The sequence below is a fragment of the Narcine bancroftii genome, chromosome 6, assembly GCF_036971445.1.
Source record: "Narcine bancroftii isolate sNarBan1 chromosome 6, sNarBan1.hap1, whole genome shotgun sequence".
Classification (NCBI taxonomy): Eukaryota; Metazoa; Chordata; class Chondrichthyes; order Torpediniformes; family Narcinidae; genus Narcine; species Narcine bancroftii.
In genome coordinates, this window is record NC_091474.1 from 50,983,927 (window position 1) to 51,009,145 (window position 25,219).

Consider the following 25,219-nt stretch of genomic DNA (forward strand, 5'->3'; position numbering starts at 1 on the left):
ATGGATGAAGTTCATGGTGGGCAGGTAGGCAGCTGGTAGTTCTGTACTTTTACTTTATATATTTTGTGTGTGTGTGTGTGTGTGTGTGTGCGCATAGGTGGGTGTGGGGATGTATGGGTGTGGGGATGTATGGGTGTGGGTGTGTGTGTGTCCGTGTGTGGGTGTGGGGATGTATGGGTGTGGGTGTCTGTGTCCATGTGTGGGTGTGGGTGAAGGTGTGCGTGTGGGTGTGTGTCTGTCCATGGGTGGGTGTGTGTGCGTGCGCGTGCGTGTGTGTTCATGTGTATGTGTGTGTGTCCCCTAAGACACTGGTTCTCAACCTTTTCTCTCCATTCACATCCCACTTTAAGTATTCCCTATGCCATAGGTGCTCTGTGATTAGTAAGGGATTGGTTAAGGTGGGATGTGGGTGAGAAGAAAAAGTTTGAAAACCACTGCTTTAATCGTCCCTAACTGACTCGTTATGTGCACGGATTCATAACTCCAAAGGAAATGGACCAATGACAATTTTTCTCAAGCCAAATATTTACGTCACAATTGGGTCTAGAGTAGTAATTCTCAACCTTCCCTTCCCATCCACATCCCACCTTCAGCAATCCCTTACTAATCACAGAGCACCGATGGCGTAGGGATTATTTAAAGTGGGATGTGAGTGGAAAGATTGAGAACCACTGTTCAAATGTGTTTAACCCTGTTTGTATGTTTCTCTGTCTGACTGTAAGCAAAACATGGGTGGCACGGTTGACGTAGTGATTAGTGCAATGCCTTTACCGCGCCGGCGATCAAGTCCAGGGTGTGAATCCCGCGCTGTCGGTAAGGAGTTTGTACATTGTCCCCATGCATGCTTGGGTTTTTTCTGTGGGCTCTGGTTTCCTCCCACTGTTTGAAATGTATGAGAGGTTGTACGTTAGTTATGTGTAATTCAGCAGATCAGACTTATGGGCTGAAATGTCTAAATTTAATTTTTAACATCTGTTTTTAAATATTGTCCTAACATGACAGGTTGATTACACCAAGTAACCTTAAAAGGTGCATAGATGTGAAGTAGAAGGTTTTATTGCGGTGTTGCCCATGGCGGAGGTCTGCTTCTACTGAGTGCCCTTTAGTTGAAAATGATCTGTGTGGCAAAATATTTTCTTTGGTACTTGAGAATAGAAACATAGAAACATAGAAGATAGGAGCAGGAGTAGGTCATTCGACCCTTCGAGCCTGCTCCGTCATTCAACGAGGTCATGGCTGATCTTAAAGTTCAGTACCCCTTCCCTCCTTCTCTCCGTAACCTTTAATACCCTTATACTGAAGAAATAGATCTAATTCCCTCTTAAATAGATTTAATGAACCTGCCTCTACTGCCCTCTGTGGCAATGAATTCCACAGATTCACCACCATCTGGGTAAATAAATTCCTCCTCATCTCGGTCCTAAATGGTTTGCCTATTATCCTCAAACCATGGCCCCGGGTTCTGGATTTTCCCATCATTGGAAACATCCCATCTGCATCCATTCTGTCCAGTCCTGCCAGAATTTTATATGTCTCTATGAGATCCCCTCTCAATCTTCTAAACTCCAGCGAGTACAATCCCAATTTGCGCAATCTTTCCTCATAAGTCATTCCTGCCATTCCAGGTATCAGCCTGGTGAATCGCCTCTGCACTCCCTCCATTGCAAGAACATCCTTCCTTAGATAAGGTGACCAAAACTGCACACAATACTCCAGGTGGGGTCTCACCAACGCCCTGTACAGCTGCAGTAAGGTATCCTTGTTCCTATACTCAAACCCTCTTGATATGAAGGCCAACATACCATTTGCCTTTTTAACCGCCTGCTGTACCTGCATGCTCGCCTTCAGAGACTGGTGTACAAGTACCCCTATGTCTCTCTGCACTTCCCCATCTCTTAATCTATTGCCATTCAAATAGTAATTTGCCCTCCGGTTTGTATTACCAAAGTGGTTAACCTCACATTTATCCACATTGTAGTGCATTTGCCATGTATCTGCCCAGTCCCTCAATTTATCCAAATCACACTGGAGCTTCCTGACCCCCTCTTCCATGCACACAACCCCTCCTAGCTTAGTGTCATCTGCAAATTTGGAGATATTACATCCAATCCCCTCATCCAGATCATTAATGTAAATTGTGAACAGCTGGGGTCCCAGTACAGATCCCTGTGGCACCCCACTGGTCACCGCCTGCCACTCAGAAAACGAGCCATTTATCCCAACTCTCTGTTTTCTACCTGCCAGCCAGTTCTCAATCCACATCAATACTTTGCCCCCAATCCCATGAGCCTTGATTTTGTAAGCCAGTTGTTTATGCGGGACCTTATCGAAGGCCTTTTGGAAGTCCAGGTACACCACATCCACTGGCTCTCCCCCATCTATTTTACCTGTCACCATCTCAAAGAATTCCAATAGATTTGTCAAGCACGATTTACCTTTTGTAAATCCATGTTGACTCCGTCCGATCCCTTTTCTGCGAGTCATATGCTCCGCTATTACATCCTTAATAATGGATTCCATCATTTTGCCCACTACTGATGTAAGGTTCACCGGCCTATAATTCCCCGCTTTTTCTCTACCCCCCCTTTTTAAATAGTGGGGTAACATTAGCTACCCTCCAATCCATGGGTACTGATCCTGAGTCTATCGAGTTCTGGAAAATAATTCTTAAAGCATCTGCTATCTGAATGGCCACTTCCTTAAGTACCCTAGGATGTAGATTATCAGGCCCTTGGGATTTATCTGCCTTCAATCCCATCAATTTCCCCAAGACCATGTCCTTAGAGATACTGATTTATTTAGGTTCCTCCCTTGCATTAGTCTCTATGTTTCCCAACATCCTTGGGAGGTTATTTGTATCCTCTCTTGTAAAAACAGAACTAAAGTAAGAATTTAATTGGTCTGCCATTTCCTTATTCCCCATTATATATTCCCCTGATTCCGACTGCAAAGGACCTACTCTGGATTTCACCAATCTTTTCCTCTTGACATATTTATAAAAGCTTTTGCAGTCCATTTTTATATTTGCCGCAAGCTTACTTTCGTAATTTCTTTTTGCTCTCTTGATTAATCCCTTTGTCCTCCTCTGGTGCATCTTGAACTGCTCCCAGTCTTCAGTTGTGGTACTTTTTTTGGCCAATTAATATGCTCTCTCTTTGGACCTAATGCTTTCTCTAATTTCCCTTGTTATCCACGGTTGAATTACCTTTTTTGGTTTATTTTTATGCCAAACCGGTATAAATGATTTTTGCAATTTCTCCATTAGATCTGTGAATGCTTTCCATTGTCTATCCACAGTCAACTCCCCCATAAACACCACCCAATCAATCTTACTCAACTCCTGTCTCATACCATCATAATTCCCTTTATTTAAATTCAGGACGTTAGTCTCGGTTTTAATTTCATCACTCTCCTTGTCAAGTGAGAATTCGATCATATTGTGATTGCTCCTACCCAAAGGGCCTCGTACAACAAGATTGTTGATTAGCCCCTTATCATTGCATAATACCCAATCTAAAATGGCCTGCTCCTGAATTGGTTCCTCGACATATTGGTCTAGATAACCATCCCGTAAACATTCAAGGAATTCCTCCTCCTCAGTATTTTTACTAATTTGGCTAGTCCAATATATATGTAAATTAAAGTTTCCCATGATGACAGCTGTTCCCTTATTGCACGTTTTTCTAATTTCTCTTTTAATGCCTTCCCTTACCTCTACACTACTATTTGGAGGCCTATATACCACCCCCACTAACGTTTTCCGCCCCTTGCTATTCCTCAGTTCTACCCATATAGATTCCGCATCTTCCGAATTGATATCCTTTCTGTCAATCGTGTCGGTCCCTTCTCTCACCATCAATACTACCCCACCCCATTTCTTTCTTGCCGATCCCTCCTAAATATTGTATACCCCGGGATGTTAAGTTCCCAGGCTTGCCCACCTTGCAGCCATGTTTCTGTAATCCCAATCAAATCATATTTGTTTATCTCAATTTCCACAGCTAATTCATCTACCTTGTTCCGAATGCTTCTTTCATTAAGATATAAAGCCTTCAGATTTGCTTTTTTCACCCTCCTTGCTCTTTCTGATTTTTTACTTTCGCTGCCTAACCTAACATTTCCTGTTTTATCTTTTCTGTCCTTTGCCTTATCATATAGGTTCCCACCCTCCTGCCAAATTAGTTTAAACCGCACCCGACGGCTGTACCAAACCTAGCTGCCAATATATTGACCTCTTTTGGGTTTAGGTGTAACCCATCCTTCTTGTAGAGGTCATGTCTTCCCCAAAAGAGATCCCAATGATCCAAGAAGCCAAAACCCTGTCCTTTACATCAGCCCCTCAGCCACACATTAATTTTTCTTAACCTTCCATTTTTGTCCTCAGTTGCACTTGGCACAGGTAGCAAACCAGAGATCACCACCCTGGCTGTCCTATTTCTTAGTTTCTGTCCTAGCTCTCTGTAATCCTTTTTCAGTACTTCCTCCTTCTTTTTATCTATGTCATTGGTATCCACATGTACCAAGACATCAGGCTGTTCGCCTTCCCCTTTAAGAATACCCTGGACCCGATTTGAGATATCCCGCACCCTTGCACCAGGGAGGCAGCACACCATGCGGGCATACCTATCTGGTTCACAGAATCTCCTGTCTGTATTTCTGACAATGGAGTCCCCAATGACCACTGCATTCCTCTTTACCTTTTGGTCCACCATGACAGGCTCAGTGCCAGCGACCTGGTCACTGCTGCCAGCTTCTGTCAGGTCATCTCGCTCAACAGCATCCAACAAAATATACCTGTTACTGAGAGGGATATTCACAGGTGTGTTCTCCATTTTCCTGGTATTTTTCTTCCCTCCCCTGAAGTTACCCACTTACCTGACACATCTGGTCTTGGGGTAACTATGTCCCTGAAAGTTGAATCTATCAACTCCTCACTCTCCCTTACCAGCCGTAGGTCCTCAAGTTGCAGCTCCACTTCTTTAAGGAACTGCATCTCGGTGCACCTGACGCAGATGAGGCTATTTGGGAGGGTGGGACTCACCCATGGTTCCCACATCTGACATCCAGTACAAAGCACTAACCCCATAGGCATGACTGAGCTAAAATAATGCCACTTACCTTTCTCCTCGCCTGCTTTTGCCTAAGCCTGTTGAGCCAAAGGTTGGAAGTCCCACTCCTTCAGTGCCCCACTCACTCAGTGCGCCGCTCCTCGCTGGCCGCTCCCTCCCCTTTTACTCCTTTTACTGGCCCCTTGACCAATTAACCTTTGACCAATTAACCCAGTCACTCTCTCCAAGCTCCTACTCCTCTGACTCACAGCTCAAACTCCAGCTGCTGCCTCCTCAGACTCCCAGCCCGATTTGAGTAGGCCCAAGCCCCAGTAAGCCCTTGTATTTAACTGCTTACCTCCACGTCACTCTCTCCGAGCTTCTCCTCCTTCGACCCCCAGCTCGAATTTACATATAGATTGGACTAGCCAAATTAGTAAGTCCAGCTTTTTATTCTACTCACCCTCTGATGCTGTCCCTTGGCTCCTCCTCCTCTCACCCGACACCAGGCACTGACTCACTGTCTCCTGTGACCATCAAAGATTGAAGTATTAGTTATTCTTGCCATTTAAAATAAATTTATCAGTTTCAAGTTTTGTGCTTTTCATTTTTTTGAAGTGGGCAATTTTTTTTGTGGGGGGGCAGGTAGTTGGCCTTGCCTAGGGCACCACATAGTTTGGCAGCGACCCTGGGAGTAGGGACATTTTAATTCTTCAGCCACAAGCAGTCATCAACCTTTCCGAGACCAACATCTCTCCAGGGGAATAAAATTTAAAACACACATCCTCATTATCTTTTCAAAAATGCCACACGCCTCCTGGGAGCAGGATAGTTGCTGGCCACTGATCCATTTCTGTCACTGTTTGAGATTATTGCATGAAGTGTCCACATTCTAAATTATCCATTCTGAGAGTTAAGCTTCATCTCTTGGTCATTGACGACAGAGATGGTCAAAAATTAATCAAACATCCCAAAAGAATTAAATTGTTCCAATACAATATACTTACGCGTGACAAAATGACCTCACATTAAAATGCAGGATCTGTCACACAGACTATTGAATTTTCGACAGCAGGGAACTACAAAGAAATGGAAGGATTCATTATGTTACATTTGTGTAGATTGTTAAATGATGGTGCATGCAAGTCACTAACACAGACGTCTTCTTTCCATTTGCAACCAAATTGATTGTTTAAATTAAATGCAAATTATTAATGTCCCGTCTGTGTTTGAGCAGGAGGTACTGGAGTCTATTCTATAAAGTGTTAACCACTGAGTCAGCAATTCATGTAAAAAGTTTCTTCAATTTAATTTAATTCTGTTACCTCAGCACATGTAAAGAAAAATATGTATTTGAAAAGACAGCATCAATTTGACTGTTGAGATAAGGATCAAGAACACTGTGGGAGAGAGAAGACTGTAACCACTCAGCTTACAAATAAAGAATACACTCACTCGTTTCTTTCAGCCACACCATGAAGTCGACTTACTTTCTTTTTTATTCACTAGACTAAACATTACATTTCCCAAACATCATAGAAAATAGAAAAGTACAGGACAGTACAGGCCCTTCGGCCCTCAATATTGTGCTGACCTATATATTACTTCCTAAAATAGGTACTAACTCCTCCCTACCCCATAACCCTCTATTTTTCTTTCATCTGTGTATCTGTCTAAAAGTCTCTTAAATGCCCCTAATGTTCCAGCCTCCACCACAAGGCATTCCAGGCACCCACGACTCTGTGTACAAAAACTTACCCCTGATGTCTCCCCTAAACTTCTCTCCCTTCACATTGTACAGATGTCCTCTGGTGTTTGCTGTTCCTGCCCTGGGAAACAGGTGCTGGCTGTTCACCCAATCTATACCTCATAATTTTGTGGACCTCTATCAAGTCTTATCTCATCCTCTGCACTCCAAAGTGAAAAGTTCCAGCTCTGCCAACCTTGTTTCCCAAGGTAACATCCTGATAAATCTCCTCTGCATTCTCTCCACATCCTTCCTATAATGAGGTGACCAGAACACTATACTCTAAGAGTGGTCTTACCCAAGATTTGTGGAGTTGTAACATGGCCTCTCTACTCCTGAATTCAACCCACATATTAATGAGGCCCCTCTTAACTATCCTATCAACCTATGTGATGACCTTGAGGGATGTATGGATTTGCACCCCAAGGTCCCTCTGATCATCCACACTCTTAAGTAACCAACCATTAACCCTGTACTCAGCCTTCTGGTTTGTCCTTCCAAAATGCATCACCTCACACTTATCCTGATTGAAATCCATCTGCCACTTGTTTGCCCAACTCTACGTCCTGTCTATATCCTGTTGTAACCTTCGACAACCTTCAGCTCCATCCACAACTCCTCCAACCTTCATGTCATCCGCAAACCTACTGACCCATCCTTCCATCTCTTCATCTAGGCCATTTATAAAATTCACAAAGACCAGGAGTCCCAGAACAGATCCTTGTAGCACTCCATACTCACCAACTTCCAAGCAGAATACTTTCCTTCCACTACTACTCTCTGCTTTCTTCCTACAAGCCAATTTTTTATCCACACAGCCAAGGTTCCACTGATCCCATGCCTCATGACTTTCTGGATGAGTCTCTCGTGGGGTACCTTGTCAAATGCCTTGCTAAAATCCATGTAGACCACATCTACAGCCCAACCCTCTTCAATTTCTTTTGTTACCTCCTCAAAGACTCAATTAGACTCATGAGGCAGGACCTTCCCTTCTCAGTTGCGCTGACTATTCTTGTGTAAACCGTACTTCTCCAAATGCTCATAGATCCTATCCTTAAGAATCCTCTGCCATTAGTTTTCCATCACTGACATAATTCCCAAAATTCTCCCTATTACCTTTTTTAAATAAGGGGACTACGATTGCCATTCTCCAATCCTCCGGCACCTCCCCTACAGCCAAAGAGGATTGAAAAGTCATGGCTACTGCCCCAGCTATCTCTTCTCTCACTTCCCTCGGCAGCCTGGTCCACTTATCAACCTAGATGTTCTTAAGATCCAACAGTTTCTCTTCCTTAATCTCCACATTGTCCAGCACATAAGCCTGTTCTATTCTGACCTCACCCTGATCATGGTCCTTTTGTGAATACTGACACAAAGTATTCATTTAGGACCTCCCCAATCTCCTCCGCCTTCAGGCACATTGTCTCCTTTATCCTTTAGCAGCTCCATCTTCAATCTCATCATCCTTCTGTTCTTCACATACATATAGAACACCTCGGGGCTCTCCTTAATCCTTCTAGCCAAGGCCTTCTCATTCCCTCTTCAACCTCTCCTAAGTCCTTTCTTAAGCTCCTTCCTGGCTACCATATAATTCTCATGAGCCCTTCCTGCGTCCTGCTTCCTATATCTAATGTCTGCTTTCTTCTTCCTCTTGACTAGTTCCCTGACCTGTTTTGTCCCAGTGGGACAAACCTATCTTGAACCCAGCACAGTCCCTAAACTTCCTCCACATTACTTCTTTGCTTTCAACCTTAAATATCTATTTTCAATTTATTCTCACTAGTCCACAAGAAAAAGGAACATCAAGTCTGCTCCAAAAATCCACTCTGAGCTTAACTGTTCTCACATCTAGTTCCAAATTCCAGCCTTTTCCCTGTATCCATTGATACCCTGACTAATTAAATACCTATCAATCTCCTCCTTAAACTCCCCCAATGATTGGGCCTCTACAACTGTATGTGGCAACACAATCCATAACCCTCTGGCTAAAGAAATTTCTCCTCATCCGTTTTAAATGAGTGCCTTCTCATTTTAAGACTGCACCCTCTTGTCCTGGACTCATCCACCAAGGGAAACATCCTATTCCATCGACTCTGTCCAATCCTTTCACCTTTCGACAAGATCCCTTCTCATTCTTCTGTACACCAATGAATACAGTCTGAGAGCCAATAAATAATCCTCATACGTTGGCCCTTGGATTCCAGGAATCATCCTGGTAAATATTCTCTGAACTCTCTCCAACTTCAGTACGTCCCTGCTAAGGGGCCAAAATGAGGTCTCACCAATGCCCCATAAAGCCTCATCAAAAACTCTTTATTCTTATACAGTATTCCTCTCGAAATAAATGCCAACGTAGCATTTGCTTTCTTTACTCCCAATCCAACCTGGTGGTTAACCTTCAGGTTATTCTGCACGAGGACACCCAAGTCCCTTTACACTCCCGAATTTTTAAGTTTCTCCCCATCCAAATAATTATCTGCCTTTTTATTTTTTTTCCAAAGTGTCCAACCGCACACTTCTCAACATTGGATCTCTTCTGCCGATCCTTTGCCCATTCTCCTAAGCTGTCCGAGTCTCTCTGCAACCTTTCGGTTTCTTCAGCACTTCCTACTTCCCCACCTAAGTTCCTGCACCATTCCAAAATCTGCCTGCTTTACACAACCCAGCTAATCTCCTCTGACCTCCTCGTTGGTTCACTGCCCCATGGGGTTGGGGGGGGGGTGATCCTGACGCTCTCACTCCCCTCCTCCCATGTCTGAGATCCATCACACGTAAACTGACGCTTAACACGCCCACACAAGCGCGCTATTACCCCCGCACATCACATCACTTACATCATCAGCGGAGGCTGGCAACACTCCCAACAAAGGTAAGTACACGACAGGATCAGATTTCCTGATCACTCTTAAGCTCACATGGATCAGGTTTACTTTCTCGGCTGCTTCAGAAGCTTAGAGGCAGACAGTGTAATTGAAAAGGTGTCCCTTTAAATTTCCTGTTCCAAATGATCTCAGTTATCTAGTTGGTAGTTAAGGACTATTTCTACCTGCCTTTGCTATTTCATTTTCAAACATCACAATTTAAGACTAGATGATTTTAGTTTGGCAGTTCTCAATGGATTGGAAAGGACATGTTACCAGCAAGCTATTTATTGTAGCTGTATTCATGGATAGACTTCAGCCCCATTAACTCAGGAAAGCCATGAGGCTCTGACCTCTCTTATTCACAGGGAACAAGTTTCCTCAGTGGAACAAAAGATAATTGTATGGTATAAACTTCTTTTACTGCTTCAGCAGCCACAAAATACTTTACACTCAATTAAGTATGTTGAAGTGCAGGAAACCACATCACTCATTAGAACCATATAACACAACAGTAAATTAATTCAACATTGAACTTACTGAATTCAACAAGATAACATAAACAACAGGGCGGTAAGTGACAAGATTGTTGTGGTTTAGTTGAGAGACAAATATTGATCAGAATAGGCAAAGAAAGCCTACGAATTGGGTCATGGCATCTTTTACACCCACTCGAAGAGCCTTTGCCCAACATCTTTTCCAACAGTGGCACATCATCTCCACGTCATGGCACTGGTGTTGGTTGGGATTAGGCAATCAAGTCCCTTCAATGGGATTGAATACACACACGGAGTGAAACCAGACAATATGCAGATGCCAGGGTCAAGGGCAAGGCACAAGTATGCTGGAGGAACTCAGCAGGTCCCCCTGTTTCCCAAAACATTCGTCACTTTTGGCTTTCATTTGGATGCTGCGGGACCTGCCGGGTTTCTCTAGCGCATTCGTGCATTTCTCTGGAACCCACAAGTTCCTCACAGAAGTGAGAATGCTACTATTCAACCACGGTTGTGCAATCTATGACTCCTCACACCTTGTAAGAAACAGGCTACAGTTTTATCAAGTTTCGGTGATTCACAAATTACATTCTAGTATTCACAATTGTGTTTATTCTATTTATTCATTGCTACAACATGCTGCAAAGATTACATTCTGCCAACATCTTTGAATCAAAATTTAGTCTCAGCCTGCTGGAGGAGCTCAGGGGTTGGACCAGCATCCATGGGGGAAAAAAAGAATGGTCAGCATATCAATCCCAAATCCTGTCTTGATTAAAGGCTGCTTATGCTTGGCTTCAGGTTCCAAGGTCTCTATGTCCTGTGAGTCTCATATATGAACACAATTTATGTTGCTGCAGCAATTCCCCCTTGGAAGGGGGGATCCTCATTGTACATGGGTACCACAATGAAGTGAAGGAGTCATAGTCGATCGTTACCATCTGCCCTCACAAGTGGTCGGAAAACATTTCAAAATCGATCAGGGTTATGCTCCACATCACCCTGCATGATGTTTATGCCTCAACCAACACTTAGATTGAAACCAGTGTAGCTAAATTACACCCAGAATACAATCAGGGCAGGAGAAAACAGGAGCACCTGAGCAAAACCCACACAGGTCACGAGCAGAACATACAAACTCCTGAGAGCGGGGTTGCTGGCTCTGTAATATCTGTTCATTCATTCATTCAGTATTTATGGGATCTTCCTGTCTTCACGTTGACCAATTCACAGAATTGCATGGCTGGCAATGAATAGTTTGGTATGGAAGACATGAAACCACGTTGGCTGTAATCTTCGAGGCTGTGGACTTATAACTGGGAATTGGGGCAAATCAGCTTTTTTTTAATCATGCATTACTGAGCATTTCTACAAGTCTAAAAAAGGTCCACTGGAAGTACTCAGGTACAAGTGCAGTTCCTGCTTCAACCCCTGCTTCAGACAAGCACTACCTCAAAATGAGCCACAATCAATCAACAAGATGACAACTATGGGGCACACTGGTATGGAGGCAGGCTGCTTCATCACCCACTAACCTTTCCCAGTTCAATGTTTTCTGTCAGGGGTAGATGACCTGCACTAGAAAAGGGAAAACTGTTCAACCGGCAACTCCTCCACTCCAGAACTAAGGTAACCCTGACCTCAGTCAATCAAGATGGAGTTTGCAGACACTCCTGGATTCACACCTTCCAAAGCTAAGTGACACGTTGTTGTCAAAAGAATGGGCCTGATGCTCAGAATTCACCAAACAATTGGCATAATATTACAATATACAAACATGCTGCAGAAACTCAGTGTAGCTCGATACGACAATACCACCATCGACAAATTTGCTGATGATCCCACGGCCATGGGTTGTAGAAAGGAAGGGGAGGAGTCAGCATTCAGGAGGGAGACTGAAAACTTGGCTGAATGGTTCATCAACAACAACCTTACACTCAATGTCACCAAAGCAAGGGGTTGACTTTAGCAAGGGAAAACCAGATCCAGTGACCATTGGGGAAATCGGAGGTGGAGAGGGTGAGCAAATTTAAATTCCTGGGAGTCACTATATCAGAGGACCTTTCCTGGACCCAACACATATCAAGAAGAAAGCATGTCAGCATCTCTACTTCCTCAGGAATTTGCAGAGGTTTGGTATGACATTGGAAACCTTAGCAAACTTCTAGAGGTGTGGTGGAAAATGTGCTGACCGGATGCATCATGGTCTGGTATGGGTACACCAATACCCCTGGGCTTAAAGCCCTCCAAAATATAGTGGACAAAGGTCAGGACATTACAGGCAAACCCCTCCCCTCTATTGAGAACATCTACAGGGAATGCACCACCGGAGAGCAGCAGCAATCAAGGATCCACACCACCCAGCACACGATCTGTTCCCGCTGCTGCCATCAGGAAAGAGGTATCGGTGACACAAGACTCGCACCACCAGGTTCAGGAACAGCTGCCACCCCTCAGATTCCTCAACAACAAACTCAGTCAGGGACTCATTTAAGGACTCCTACTTTTCCCATTATTTATTACTGAATTTTTTTTTTGGATTGCAGTTTGTTTACATTTCTTTGCTTTTTTTTTTCTTTTGAATACTTTTCTTGAGTTGTAGCCGCTACAAGTATGGTTTTTTGTACTACTGATAATTAGGAATTCTGCCTAACCTGAGAATAAAGAGTCTTAGGGTTGCATGTAATGTCATGTATGTACTCTGACATAAAAAATCTAAACTTTGATGGAAGGCCCCAGGCCCAAAGCATCAGTGACCCTTTACTTCCTATGGACACTACATGACCTGCTGAGTTTCTCAAGTATGGTTGTGTATTGCACTCAGCCCCAGAGTCTGCAGACTTTTGGTTTAACCCTGGGACACTATTACACTGTCCCTGCCAGGCCCCATCATCCCCTGTCCATAAAGTTCCACGCAATGACCCCGAGGAAAGTGGGGCTAGAAGCTAATCCTCGGCAAAGGCTGCCTTCAGTGCCAGCTGAGATGGGGGTGGGGTCCAAAGATCCTGATGAACGAGGCAGCAGAAATCCCTGCCCTCCTGACCATTCAGATATATACAACACATGCCTGAAGGCACTGGGGAAATGCCACCAGCACGAGCAGCAGGCCATCGAGCCAGTCAAGCCTGCTCCACCTTCAGTAAGATCATGGCAGGTCTGGTTGTGGACTCAACTCCATATACGTGCCTGTTCCTCAGAGCCAACTCTGCCTCTGCAGAGTATGCAGAGTGCCAGGATGTTGCTACTCAACACTGAGTCAAACAGAACAGAAGCAGGACACTCAGCCCATCGAATCCGGCAGAGAAACAGGCCACTCAACCCATTGAGTCTGCCATAGACACAGGCTATTCAACCTACCAAGACTGGACTAACCAAGAGTCACTCAATTACCGCAATCCTACATTAATAACATTTTTATTCTCCCCACATTCGGATCAGCTCCCCAAGATTCTACCACTTCTAGCAGCAGATAAATGCAGTGATTAAAAAAAAAGCTACTGGTGGAATTCAGTGGGTCAGGAGCATCTGTGGAGGCAAAGTCGAGAGTTTGGGCAAAGCCCCTGCATCACGACCAGTACTGTGATCAGTTGTTTGGTGGAGCCACTTCTTGTTAAGGAATGGAATACAAAAAAACCATTGACATTGATCAAACAAATTAAAAATATTTAATCAAAATTCATGCAAAACCAGACTCTTACATACAGTCAGCTAGATATCCATACATTGATGTTCACCGAAAAATTCAATAGGGAATAGCTCCTTACTCTGTTCTGGGTCTCCAGCTAAAGGTAACCAAGATTTCCTATTAAAACATCCCAAAAGAATTCATTAAAAAAATTTTTATTATTGGCACACTGCGAATTAAACTGGGAATTAAGAGTGATCCCATTGGAAAAAGTTGATATACAATAACAGACACACCTGGCAGTAATATAATTACACAACAGCCTGTAAATAAGATATCAGCCTTGGTTTAGAGACAGTATTTGTCTCGTCATAGTGAAGGGCTGCACCAAAAGTACAATCAGTCAAGCAAGATGTTATACTGAGATTCCATCTAACCCTTGAATCCGTACTAGAGGCTTCACATTACTGTTCAGAGAGGGTGAACTTCCTGTTGAGAACACACCTGGCTTACTATTAACAGTTTAATTCTCCATGCCCAAGGAAGGATCTGCTTGCTATTGAGAAAGCACACCAAAGATTCATTAGACTGGGCCCACAATGAAGTGCTGGAGAAACTCAGCAGGGCAGACCGTGTCTGTTGGGTACAAATGGTCTGTCAATGTTTCAACTCGGAACCCTTTATGGTACACCAGTGATCGGGACCAGGGTTCGAATCCCCTGCTGTCTATGAGTTTGTGCGTTCTCCGGTTTCTTCCCACCCTTCAAAATGTACTGGGGTTGAAGGTTTAATTGGGCAGCATGGGCTCGTGAGCCAAATGTGTCTGTTACCGTGCTGTATGTCTAAATCTAAATCAAATCTAAAGTCTTGAATAAAGGGTTCCAACTCACAATATTAACTCCCCATTTCTACCCACGGATGTTGTCTGATCTGCGGAGTTCCTCCAGCAATTCCTTGCCTGCTCAAAATTCCAGCATTTGCAGCTTTCGTGCTTCTCTACTCAGTAGTTTGGTTATAGACGCATGTAGTTGGTCGGTGCAAGGAGACATTGAGTCATCGATATTGTTTAGCTCTTACAAAAACTGAATCTTACACAAACTGGATGCAGAGAGGATGGTTCCCTGGCTGAGAAATCTAGGACCAAGAGTCAGTCTCAGAAGAAGGGGGAGTACATTTGGGACTGAAGCAGGAGAAATTTCTTCAGAGAGTGGAGAACCAGAATTTTTTTTTATCCCCAGAAGGCAGTTGAAGCTCTGTCACTGTACTCATTCAAAACCTTGATCAAATTCGGCTGGAACAGGAACCTTTAACTGCTTGTGTCAAGACTAATATCGGAACAAAGGTCAAAATACCTGACCGAATGTTTCCTTGCATTCACTGTAGAGTCAGTGAGAGGGAGCTGTGCTTGAAAACACAACCCATAACAAGCAGCACGTGGAAATCGAAGCCTGGGCAACAGCACCACCTGGCCACCAAGGTACACCCCTGATACTGCTCACAGGTGGACTCGTACTGCTGGTGCACATGCATCCGCTCTCAGCGGATGAGGCAGCCCACCTCGCTCTCTAAAGTGTGAGGTTAACAAAGCAAGCCCCTGCTTTGTGAATGAGGAAGCTTTCAGTTCTATAATGTCCAGGACTTGAAACATTAACCGTTTCACTTTCCACAGAAGCTGAGTGTTTCTGGATTTATTGTAAATTACCACATTGACAGCATCCATCAGCAGTACATAGCACTGCAGAAATTTTTTTTAAAAAAAAAAACCGGCTAACAAACAAAAATATTTCCCAGAGGAAAGCTGGAATTCTTTTTAGTCACGCCTATGACATTGGGACTCGTCCAGCTGCTTCATGCACTTCAGAACTGCAGTTAACCTACACAGTTGCCATGACAGGGATGTTACCCAACTTCTGGGGTACACAGGCCCAATGCAGGCTGCATCTTCATCCAGGCAGGTACACAAGGTGCACCCGACCCAGCTTCTTCTGTGCAATACACAAAAAGAGCTAAACGTACAAACTATCAGGGACTCTGGGAAAAGTATCGGTTCATTAACAAGTTTGAGTCGATAACAAAGCTTAAACAGCATTAATGATTTCTGTTTGCACAGAGCAAGAATGATCCTGCACAGGGAACGGTGGCTGGAATGTCCAATCAGTTTGAGTCTCTTGAGAAGCAAGCAGCTTTTTCTCGCCAAATGCCACTTGAATACCTGGAAGCACAAAGGACAGCACTGCAAGTTAAAGTGTGACAATGGAATGAAACTACTTAAGAAGTAATATTAGACTGTACATCCACCTCATTATAACAGGGTCTTGGTAAACTCACATCTGGAGTATGATATACAGTCCTGGTCTCCATGCCATAGAAGGAGTTCAGCAAAGATGTACACGACTGGTTTCAGGGATGGAGGCTTTGCTGATTAAAGAGACATTAAGCAGTCTTGGACTACTTTCAGAAGAATTTAATTGAAACCTAATCACCATAAAAAGAGCTTAACAGGCTGGTATCAGTGAGGATATTTGAATGGCTGAGGAGTTCACGACCAGTAAGCCATCTATGACTGAAATGAGGACAAATTTCTTCAGAGGGTGGAGAACTGCTGGAGTTCTCTATCCTCAAGTGCTGTGGAGGCTTAGTCGTCGTGTTTTTCTTTTCAAAACAGAGTCTTTTTTAGAGCTGTGGAGCCCGTCAGCCCAACTCACCCCTGCCATCCCAGTGGCCCATCTGAGCTGCACTTGGCTCAACTTTTTCCTCTCCGAGTACCTGTCCACGTTACAATGGTACCTGCCTCCACTGTTTCCTCTGGCAGCTCGTTGTGCATACCCACCATCCAATGTGAAAAGGTTCCCTCTTAGATCCTCTCTAAATATTTTCCTTCTAGAAATCAATGCCTCACGAGTTGTAGACTCCCCTTCTTCTTCTTTGGCTTGGCTTCACAGACGAAGATTAAGGGAGGGGTAATGTCCACGTCAGCTGCAGGCTCGTTTGTGGCTGACAAGTCCGAAGCAGGACAGGCAGACGCGGTTGCAAGAGAAAATTGGTTGGTTGGGGTTGGGTGTTGGGTTTTTCCTCCTTTGTCTTTTGTCAGTGAGGTGGGCTCTGCGGTCTTCTTCAAAGGAGGTTGCTGCCCGCCGAACTGTGAGGCGCCAAGATGCACGGTTTGAGGCGATATCAGCCCACTGGCGGTGGTCAATGTGGCAGGCACCAAGAGATTTCTTTAGGCAGTCCTTGTACCTCTTCTTTGGTGCACCTCTGTCTCGGTGGCCAGTGGAGAGCTCGCCATATAACACGATCTTGGGAAGACGATGGTCCTCCATTCTGGAGACGTGACCTACCCAGCGCAGTTGGATCTTCAGCAGCGTGGATTCGATGCTGTCGGCCTCTGCCATCTCGAGAACTTCGATGTTGGTGATGAAGTCGCTCCAATGAATGTTGAGGATGGAGTGGAGACAACGCTGGTGGAAGCGTTCTAGGAGCCGTAGGTGATGCCAGTAGAGGACCCATGATTCGGAGCCGAACAGGAGTGTGGGTATGACAACAGCTCTGTATATGCTAATCTTTGTGAGGTTTTTCAGTGGTTGTTTTTCCAGACTCTTTTGTGTAGCCTTCCAAAGGCGCTATTTGCCTTGGCGAGTCTGTTGTCTATCTTGTTGAGAACGCAGCCTTGCTTCACACCATTGTTAATGGAGAAGGGTTCAGAGAGCTCATTGCTGTATCTGACCCAACCTTGTTGGTTTTCGTGCAGTTGGATAACCATGTTGAGGAACTTTGGGGGGCATCCGAGGCACTCTAGTATTTGCCAAAGCCCTTTCCTACTCACGGTGTCGAAGGCTTTGGTGAGGTCAACAAAGGTGATGTAGAGTCCTTTGTTTTGTTCTCTGCACTTTTCATGGAGCTGTCTGAGGGCAAAGACAATGTCAGTATTTCCTCTGTTTGCGCGAAAGCCGCACTGTGATTCTGGGAGAACATTTTCGGCGACACTAGGTATTATTCTATTTAGGAGAATCCTAGCGAAGATTTTGCCTGCAATGGAGAGCAGCGTGATTCCCCTGTAGTTTGAGCAGTCTGATTTCTCGCCTTTGTTTTTGTACAGGGTGATGATGATGCATCACGAAGGTCCTGAGGCAGCTTTCCTTGGTCCCAGCAGAGCTTGAAAACCTCATGCAGTTTGGCATGCAGAGTTTTGCCGCCAGCCTTCCAGACCTCTGGGGGGATTCCATCCATACCTGCTGCTTTGCCACTTTTCAGTTGTTCAATTGCCTTATATGTCTCTTCCCAGGTGAGGACCTCATCCAGTTCTAGCGTTAAGGGCTGTTGAGGGAGCTGGAGCAGGGCGGATTCTTGGACTGAGCGGTTGGCACTGAAAAAAGATTGGAAGTGTCCTGACCATTGGTTGAAGATGGAGATCTTGTCGCTGAGGAGGACTTTGCCGTCTGAGCTGCGCAGCAGGCTTTGGACTTGGGGTGAGGGGCCTACTCTGGGGATTATTCATCAGATTGATGGATTTCTGGAGATTTGTTGAAACCTGGGGCGATGGGGATAGAGCAGGAAAATTGAGCCACGGTAGAAGTGAACATGAAGGACTGTCTTTAACTTAGTTTATTTGAGGTGCAAGTCTCAGCTCAGTAGATGACACTTGTATCCACCCACATTACAGAACCAAATACATACTGTACCCCTTGCGTTAGAAGTGAAAGTGCCATCTTTCGGAAGAGGCATTAGACCAGGGTCTTTCTCATCAGAAGGAAGCAAAAGATTCTTCAACACAATATCCATGTAGCTAGCAAGTTCCTTGACTGGTGAAGCATGGATTGACCTCATCAAAATTACTGAATGTTTGAAGAATCGATCTGCTATAATATCAAGGACAACTCTGTTCTGTACTGTTGAAAATAACTCCCCATTTGATGTGCTTCTCCGTAAATCTAATTTGGTGGGTTGTTGGCACGGAGTTTGATAAGAGGAAGCATTTAAGAATGGAAATCCCAACCTGAAATGTGATATTTTACTGGTTGTCCTTCAGCTGTTGTCCTATTTCTGTCTCCCCTCCCACCCCCTATCAGTCACCCCCTTTTCAGCCGCTGCCCTCTCTCCTTTTCACTTCTCAAGTTTTTTTCCCCCCTTCTACCCTCTCTCCTGTATCCACTTATTACTTTTTTTGTTTTACACAAAAATGTTGGAGAACCCCGGTGTGACACACAGCAATCTTTATGGGGCAAAGGTAAAGATGCATAACCAATGTTTTGGGCCTGAGGCCTTCACCCAGGTATGAGCTAAAAGCAGGCCGGCGCCTGAATAAAATGGTGGAGTGAGAGGTGGGGGGGGCAGGGGAGGAGCACAAGGCCCACAGGCAGGAGGTCACAGGTGGATATGGGAGGGTGGGCATGAGTGATAAAAAATGTTGAGAAGTGATGGGGGGAGGGGGGGATGGTTCTGTGCGACGGGAGGTGGAGGAAAGGAGGCACAGGGACAGGGAAGAGGAGGCCGCGGAGGGGCCTAACAGGAACCTGAGGTCAGCTGGAGAGTGCCTAGGAGGAGAATTTGCTGTCCCTTCAATTTACAGGTGGCATTTTTATGTAAACTATAATCTCAGCATTTCCAGACTTTGTTTCACTCCACCTGTTTGCCTGTGCACCTCCCCCTTCCTTCTTCCTGTCCTCCCCTCCCCTCCCCCTCCTCCGACCAGCATCTGCTGTGTTCCCTTATTCTTGACAAAGGGCCCAGGCCCAAAACATTGGTTATGATGCTGCGTGACCTGCTAACTTTCTCCAGCACAATGGAGTATTGCAAGCTCTCCACTGTCATCTTGAAAAGAATGCAAATGGGCATTAAAAGAAAATTAGCATCAAAGGCAGGAGGAAACGTACATAACTTACCAACTGTTCTGACTTTGGGCTTGATTGTGGTTTGAATTTTTTTGTTGTGCAACTGATTCACTCCACACAACTGATCATTCAGTCCAACTGGGCCACGGTTGATCATTCTGGGTGCACTCACTGGTTGTCTGATCTTTGAAGGGGGCAGGCAGTTATTTGTCGAGGGGACAGAGGTCGTCACGGTGAAGCCGTCGCTCAAACTATTCAAACCGGATATCCCGTTGGTGTTCTTAAAGGTCTCTTCGTCAGCAGTCTCGTGGATCGTGTACATAACCGAGGTGCTCGTGTCAAACAGTTGGTGTACCACCTGCAACATCAGAGAAAGAGTTGACCATTCTGTAAAGTTAGGCAAAGGGAAAGTGCGCTTGGAGAGAACCGGAAATAGATGGCAGTACTGTTCTCTTTGGCACATCTGCAGAAGCATCCTGTGTCCTGTTCCGTTTCCTCGACGGACCTGGAGAGTCGCTGGGCACTGTGTCCATTTTCAGCTGCTGTCTAGAGGAAAGATCATTAAAATATCGTCAGACAGTTGAGCCAGTTACCTGAGTACAACACATGCAAACACAGTATTAGATGTGAGCAACTACTTCACATCAATGATTTGTATTAATTACACTGGACAACGAAGATTTTTCTTCCTGAACACTCAGGTTATTTTTATTTCGTACTGTATTTTTAGATATAACTATTTTTGTGATTTCCTGTCATATTTTTTTAACATGCTTCAAGCGTACAATACCATGAAGTGCAAAATGTCATTGAAAATTCATTTCTTCAGATATCAGATTTATGGTCAGAATACATACATGATATCATATACAACCCTGCAGGCAGAATTACCACTAATTGGTAGTGCAAAAAGAGTACACTAGACAGAGCGTGAACATGTAAACAAAAGAACTGTAGACAGATAACAAATGTAAACAAACTACAATACAGAGAGAATTTAAAAAATCAATAAAGTGCACAAGCAAGAGTCCTTAAATGAGTCCCTGATTGAGTTTGTCATTGAGGAGTCTGATGGTCCTGGTGGTGCGAGTCCTTCCTGATGGCAGCAGCGAGGTCTTTGATGATTGCTGCTGCTCTCTGACAGCAGCACTCCCTGTAGATGTACTCAATAGTGGGGAGAGCTTTGCCTGTGATATCTTGGGCTGTGTCCACTACCTTTTGAAGGGGCTTTAAGGTCACGGGTATTGGTGCTCCCATACCAGACCGTGATGTAGCCAGTCAGCACACTTTCCACCACACCTCTGTAGAAATTTGCTAGAGTTTCTGGTGTTAAACCAAACCTCCACAAACTCCTGAGGAAGTAGAGGTGCTGACGGGCTTTCTTCACGATGCCATTGGTGGGTTGGGTCCAGGAAAGATCCTCCAAGATAGTGAGTCCCAAGAATTTAAATGTGCTCACCCTCTCCACCACTGATTCCCCAATGATCACTGGATCGTACTCCTCTGGTTTTGCTTTTCAAAAGTCAACAATCAACTCCTTAGTTTTGGTGACATTGAGTGGAAGGTTGCTATTGGTGCACCATTCGGCCAAGTTTTCAATCTCCCTCCTGCTGACTTATCCCCCTTCCTTTATACAACCCACTACCGTGGTATTCTGTTTTCGCACTTAGATGTCTTCCCTGCTGATCTTGGTCCAGTCAGTGACAAACATGGTGAAAGGTTTCACCAGGACATTGCAACCACAGAAAATTGGTATCAGAGCAACTGGAATCCATCAATGCTGGTCGACTATTGTTGGACACTGACACAAGAGGCATCAGATGCTGAGTACAAATGAAAATCAGCAGCAAAACATTTTTAGGTCAGTTGAACTAACGCAATGTGTCAGCGTCACGATGTGGTTAAACAGGCTACATTCAATCAAAGTTAATGTTTCTCCCACTTCCTATGTGATACAACAAATCATCTTTATGTTCACCTTAAAGTTGATTATCATAATCACCAATTTTATTTTCAGGAACAAACATTTTGAAAAAAATTGGGTTGTCCAGGGTTATTGATCCAACATGTTACAGCAGAGCATGAGACCCAGGAAGCTGGACAGGCCATAATAATCACAGCCCCCACCCCTCTCCAAGTCACATGAACCAACATGTAGTGATTGAGGTTATCCATCACATGATCTTGGAGAAGGGCTTTGGGTTTTCATTCAATGGGAAGATACAAGAGGGATAGAATTGCTGCATGAGTGGTCTATCTCCCACCCAGGATCTGATCCTTGAGCACCTTGTGTACTAAATGCAGGTGTACCCTGGCACTAATGGAACTAGCAGATCAAGGATGGGATCTGAGCCATGAATTAGTAGCATCTCTCATCCCTGGTGTTACTAAGAAACACATCATGTAGCCCAAAGGAATCCCAATCTGTCTTGATCCCACCCCCAAGGTCACTTTCCTCGAAAACCATTTCACAACCCTGGCTCGATCAACGGCCACTGCTCCCCAACCTGCCCACTGATTCCTCTCCCATCCCAATTCTTCTCCATCTCCCCAACTCCACCTCATGTCAGAGCCAAGCAAAAGTGTTCACAAAGAGCTTAACGGTAGTAAAAAGGTGCTGGGAACATCCAGCATCTGTGGAGAGAGAAATGACTGGATGTTTCTGGTAAATTAAACATTGAGGATTCAATTTATTATCTTGTAATAAAAAATGTCATATTACATGAAATGCCTTTGCCTGCGGTGAGGCAGATTCATCATCAGCAGAAATTGGTTAAAGTCCCTCTTACAGTCAGAAAAAGAGAAGCAAAAGAGAATCCACCCCCCCCCCCCCACCCAGTTACTGAGTGTCCGTAGATTCGTCTCCAGGGCTCCCGCAGCCTCCGCACCCACACAAGAGTCCAGTGCGACCCGAGCTCCAGATGCGAATCTCTGATATGATCAGGAACCCTTCAGCACTCTCTCACGTCCCGGATCCGATACCTGGTACCCCTTCAGCCAGCCTCGAGCCAGTCTCCAGCAGTCCACAGCCACACGGTGCAAGTCTCTTGACTGCAGTCTGCAGCAGCCTGCAGCATCGAGAGGGTTCTTTGCCTCAAGTCACCAGCCGCCTGCGGCCTACATAGGTCCTCCAGCATCAAGGCCCCTCACTGGTCTGACACCACGGTCAATGTCCCATAGGTCATCTCCTTCTCCAAATAGGAGGTGGTCTCGCCGTTTTCTGGTGACTTGCGCCAGTCCTCTGCTTCCCCGGAGTCTACAACCCCTCGTGGCTGCTGCCAATCACAGGCACCCCTACTTGGGCATAGACCCCTGTGCTCGTGGGATTTTAAATAAAACCACCGTTGGCCTCTTTAACAGGCTGTTTAAAGCCTGTACTGAGTCGAGAGCAGTCAATTTGGGTGGTTGGACCCCGCGGGAGCGCAGCGTTTCTGGTCCTCGCTCTCTGTGGGTCCGCACCAGCGGCAGTGGCAACATTAACTTTCCACTGATGCTGTCTATCCCCAGTATCCTCACTTTCCTTCATATTTCCTACATCAGTGACGTTTCACTTCTCAGCTGGTTGACAAATGCTGACTGTCCCACTGGCGAATCACAGCTCAGTTTTACAGCCCTTCTGCCCAACCTGTCCAGGTCACCTAATTTGTCTCCCGAAGCTAGTCCTATTTGCCTGCACTTGGCCTCCAAATCTTTCCTATCCACCTATCTGTCCCCACCTCTCCACTTCCTCCGACAGTTTGTTCCCCATAACCACCACCCTCAGTGAAAATGGTACTTTAAATCTCTCCCCTTAAATTGATGACCTTGTGGTCGGTGCGCTGTGCAGCGAGTGAAACAAAAACCATTCGGAAACCGTGAGTGAGCTGAACCAACTGACTTTACTGGAACTCTCCAAGAGCTGATCAGCATGACCCCCCATGATCCTTTGCAGCCCTCCCCCACCGGGACCATTGTGACATTAGCCTGACCATGGTGACCATTCCAGATCAGTGCAGCCCTACCCTGGGAAAAAGTCTATGAACTTATCAAGACCCCTCTTAATTTTAAAATCATCTAGGTTTTCAAATTTTTTCGTTCCACTCACATACCACCTTAAGTAATCCCTATGCCACAGGGGCTCTGTGATTAGTAAAAGATTATTTAAGGTGGTGTGTGAGTGGGGGGAAAAAAAAGGTTGAAAACCAGTTTTAATTGTACCTTATGTGCAGTTTCATAACTCCAAAGGAAATGGGCCAATGACAATTTTTCTCATCCAAAATATTTTAGTAACAATTGGGTCTAGAGCAGTGATTCTCAACCTTCCCTTCCCACTCACAGACCACCTTAAGTAATCCTGTCAAGTAAGTAAACCAGTAACTGCCGTTTATTCAAACTATGCACGTTCTTTTGGGGGGGGGGGTTGGTGGGGGAGGAGGCAACAGGCTTAGGGGAGTGATATCATAATGCTGCTGGGAGGCCTGGCCGTTCCCTGGTGACATGCTCCTGCAGTCTGGAACTTCTACACTGTGGGGAGAAAGCCTCTGTGCCCTGCCACAATGGCTGTTCACTACAGTGATTCGGCCTGTCATGTGCGGGGCAGCCCGCTACACCACCACTCCCCCCCCCCCTCCAGAATCACAGTCTCTTTGGGTTTGGGAGTCCATCTTTGGACAGGCACCCCCAGCGCCAAGGTGTAGGGGTAGGGAAGAGCTCCAAACAGTCCAAGGGGACTGTAAACATGTCGTGCATGCCTCCTATGTCCAGCCCACCCCCTCCACTCAGTACCAAGGCCCTTCATAAGGGCACTGCAGGGGGTACCTGATTTGCCCCGTCTTACAAAAGCAAAGTCTGCGGCTTTGAGTTCTTGTGGGTCATGGCTGGATGCGGACGTGAGTAGGCGGTGGGGTTCCTCAGCCGCTGTAGGACACTAAGGGCGTTTGGTGGCGGTTCCGTGGAGCCAAAATGGACATCGCCTGGGATGGAGGGCGGTGCGCCATAGACCATTTCCGCCAATGAGGTGGGGAGGCCCTCTTTAGGTGCTGAGCAGATGCCCAGCAGGACCTATGGGAGTTCATCCATCCAGTTGTGCCCATGCAGCCGAGATTTGTGGGTTGCTTTTAGATGGCGGTGAAAGCACTCTATCAGCCTGTTGGATTGGGGATAGTAGGTGGTGCATGATGTAGCTGACTGCCACAGAATTTGGCCATGGTCGTCCAGAGGGAAGAGTAAACTGGGCTCCCCAGTCTGATCATGTGGGAAGGGACATCAAAACGGACGACCCACTGTGAGGTAAAGGCTCTGGCACAGGTGTCTTTGTCACAGGCCAGCATGGGTACTGCCTCTGGCCAGTGTGTAAAGTGGTCGACCACGGTGAAAAGTTACCGCATCCCCTGGCTGATGGGAAGGGGCCCTACAATGTCCATGTGCACGTGGTCGAACCTGTCCGCTGCGGGTGGGAAATGTTGCACTGAGCCTTTAGTGTGCCGATGGACTTTGGATCGCTAGCATTGTACACAGGTTTTTGCCCAAAGTGAAACATCACGCCGAAGCCCATGCCATACGAACCTTTTGACCAGATGGAAGGATGAGAGAGTCCATGTACTTGATTGAATACCAGCTGTCTCCAGGTCACGGGCA

At 45.5% G+C, this 25,219-nt stretch overlaps 1 long non-coding RNA gene across 1 annotated transcript; it reads right to left on the reverse strand.

The window, feature by feature from the left end:
- Positions 1-946: 946 nt before the first annotated feature.
- Positions 947-6,186, reverse strand: LOC138737511 (uncharacterized). Its single transcript, XR_011340989.1, has 3 exons — positions 6,056-6,186; positions 5,512-5,575; positions 947-1,117 (listed from the first exon to the last, which is right to left on the reverse strand). It is a non-coding gene; the product is annotated as an uncharacterized lncRNA (long non-coding RNA).
- Positions 6,187-25,219: the final 19,033 nt, after the last annotated feature.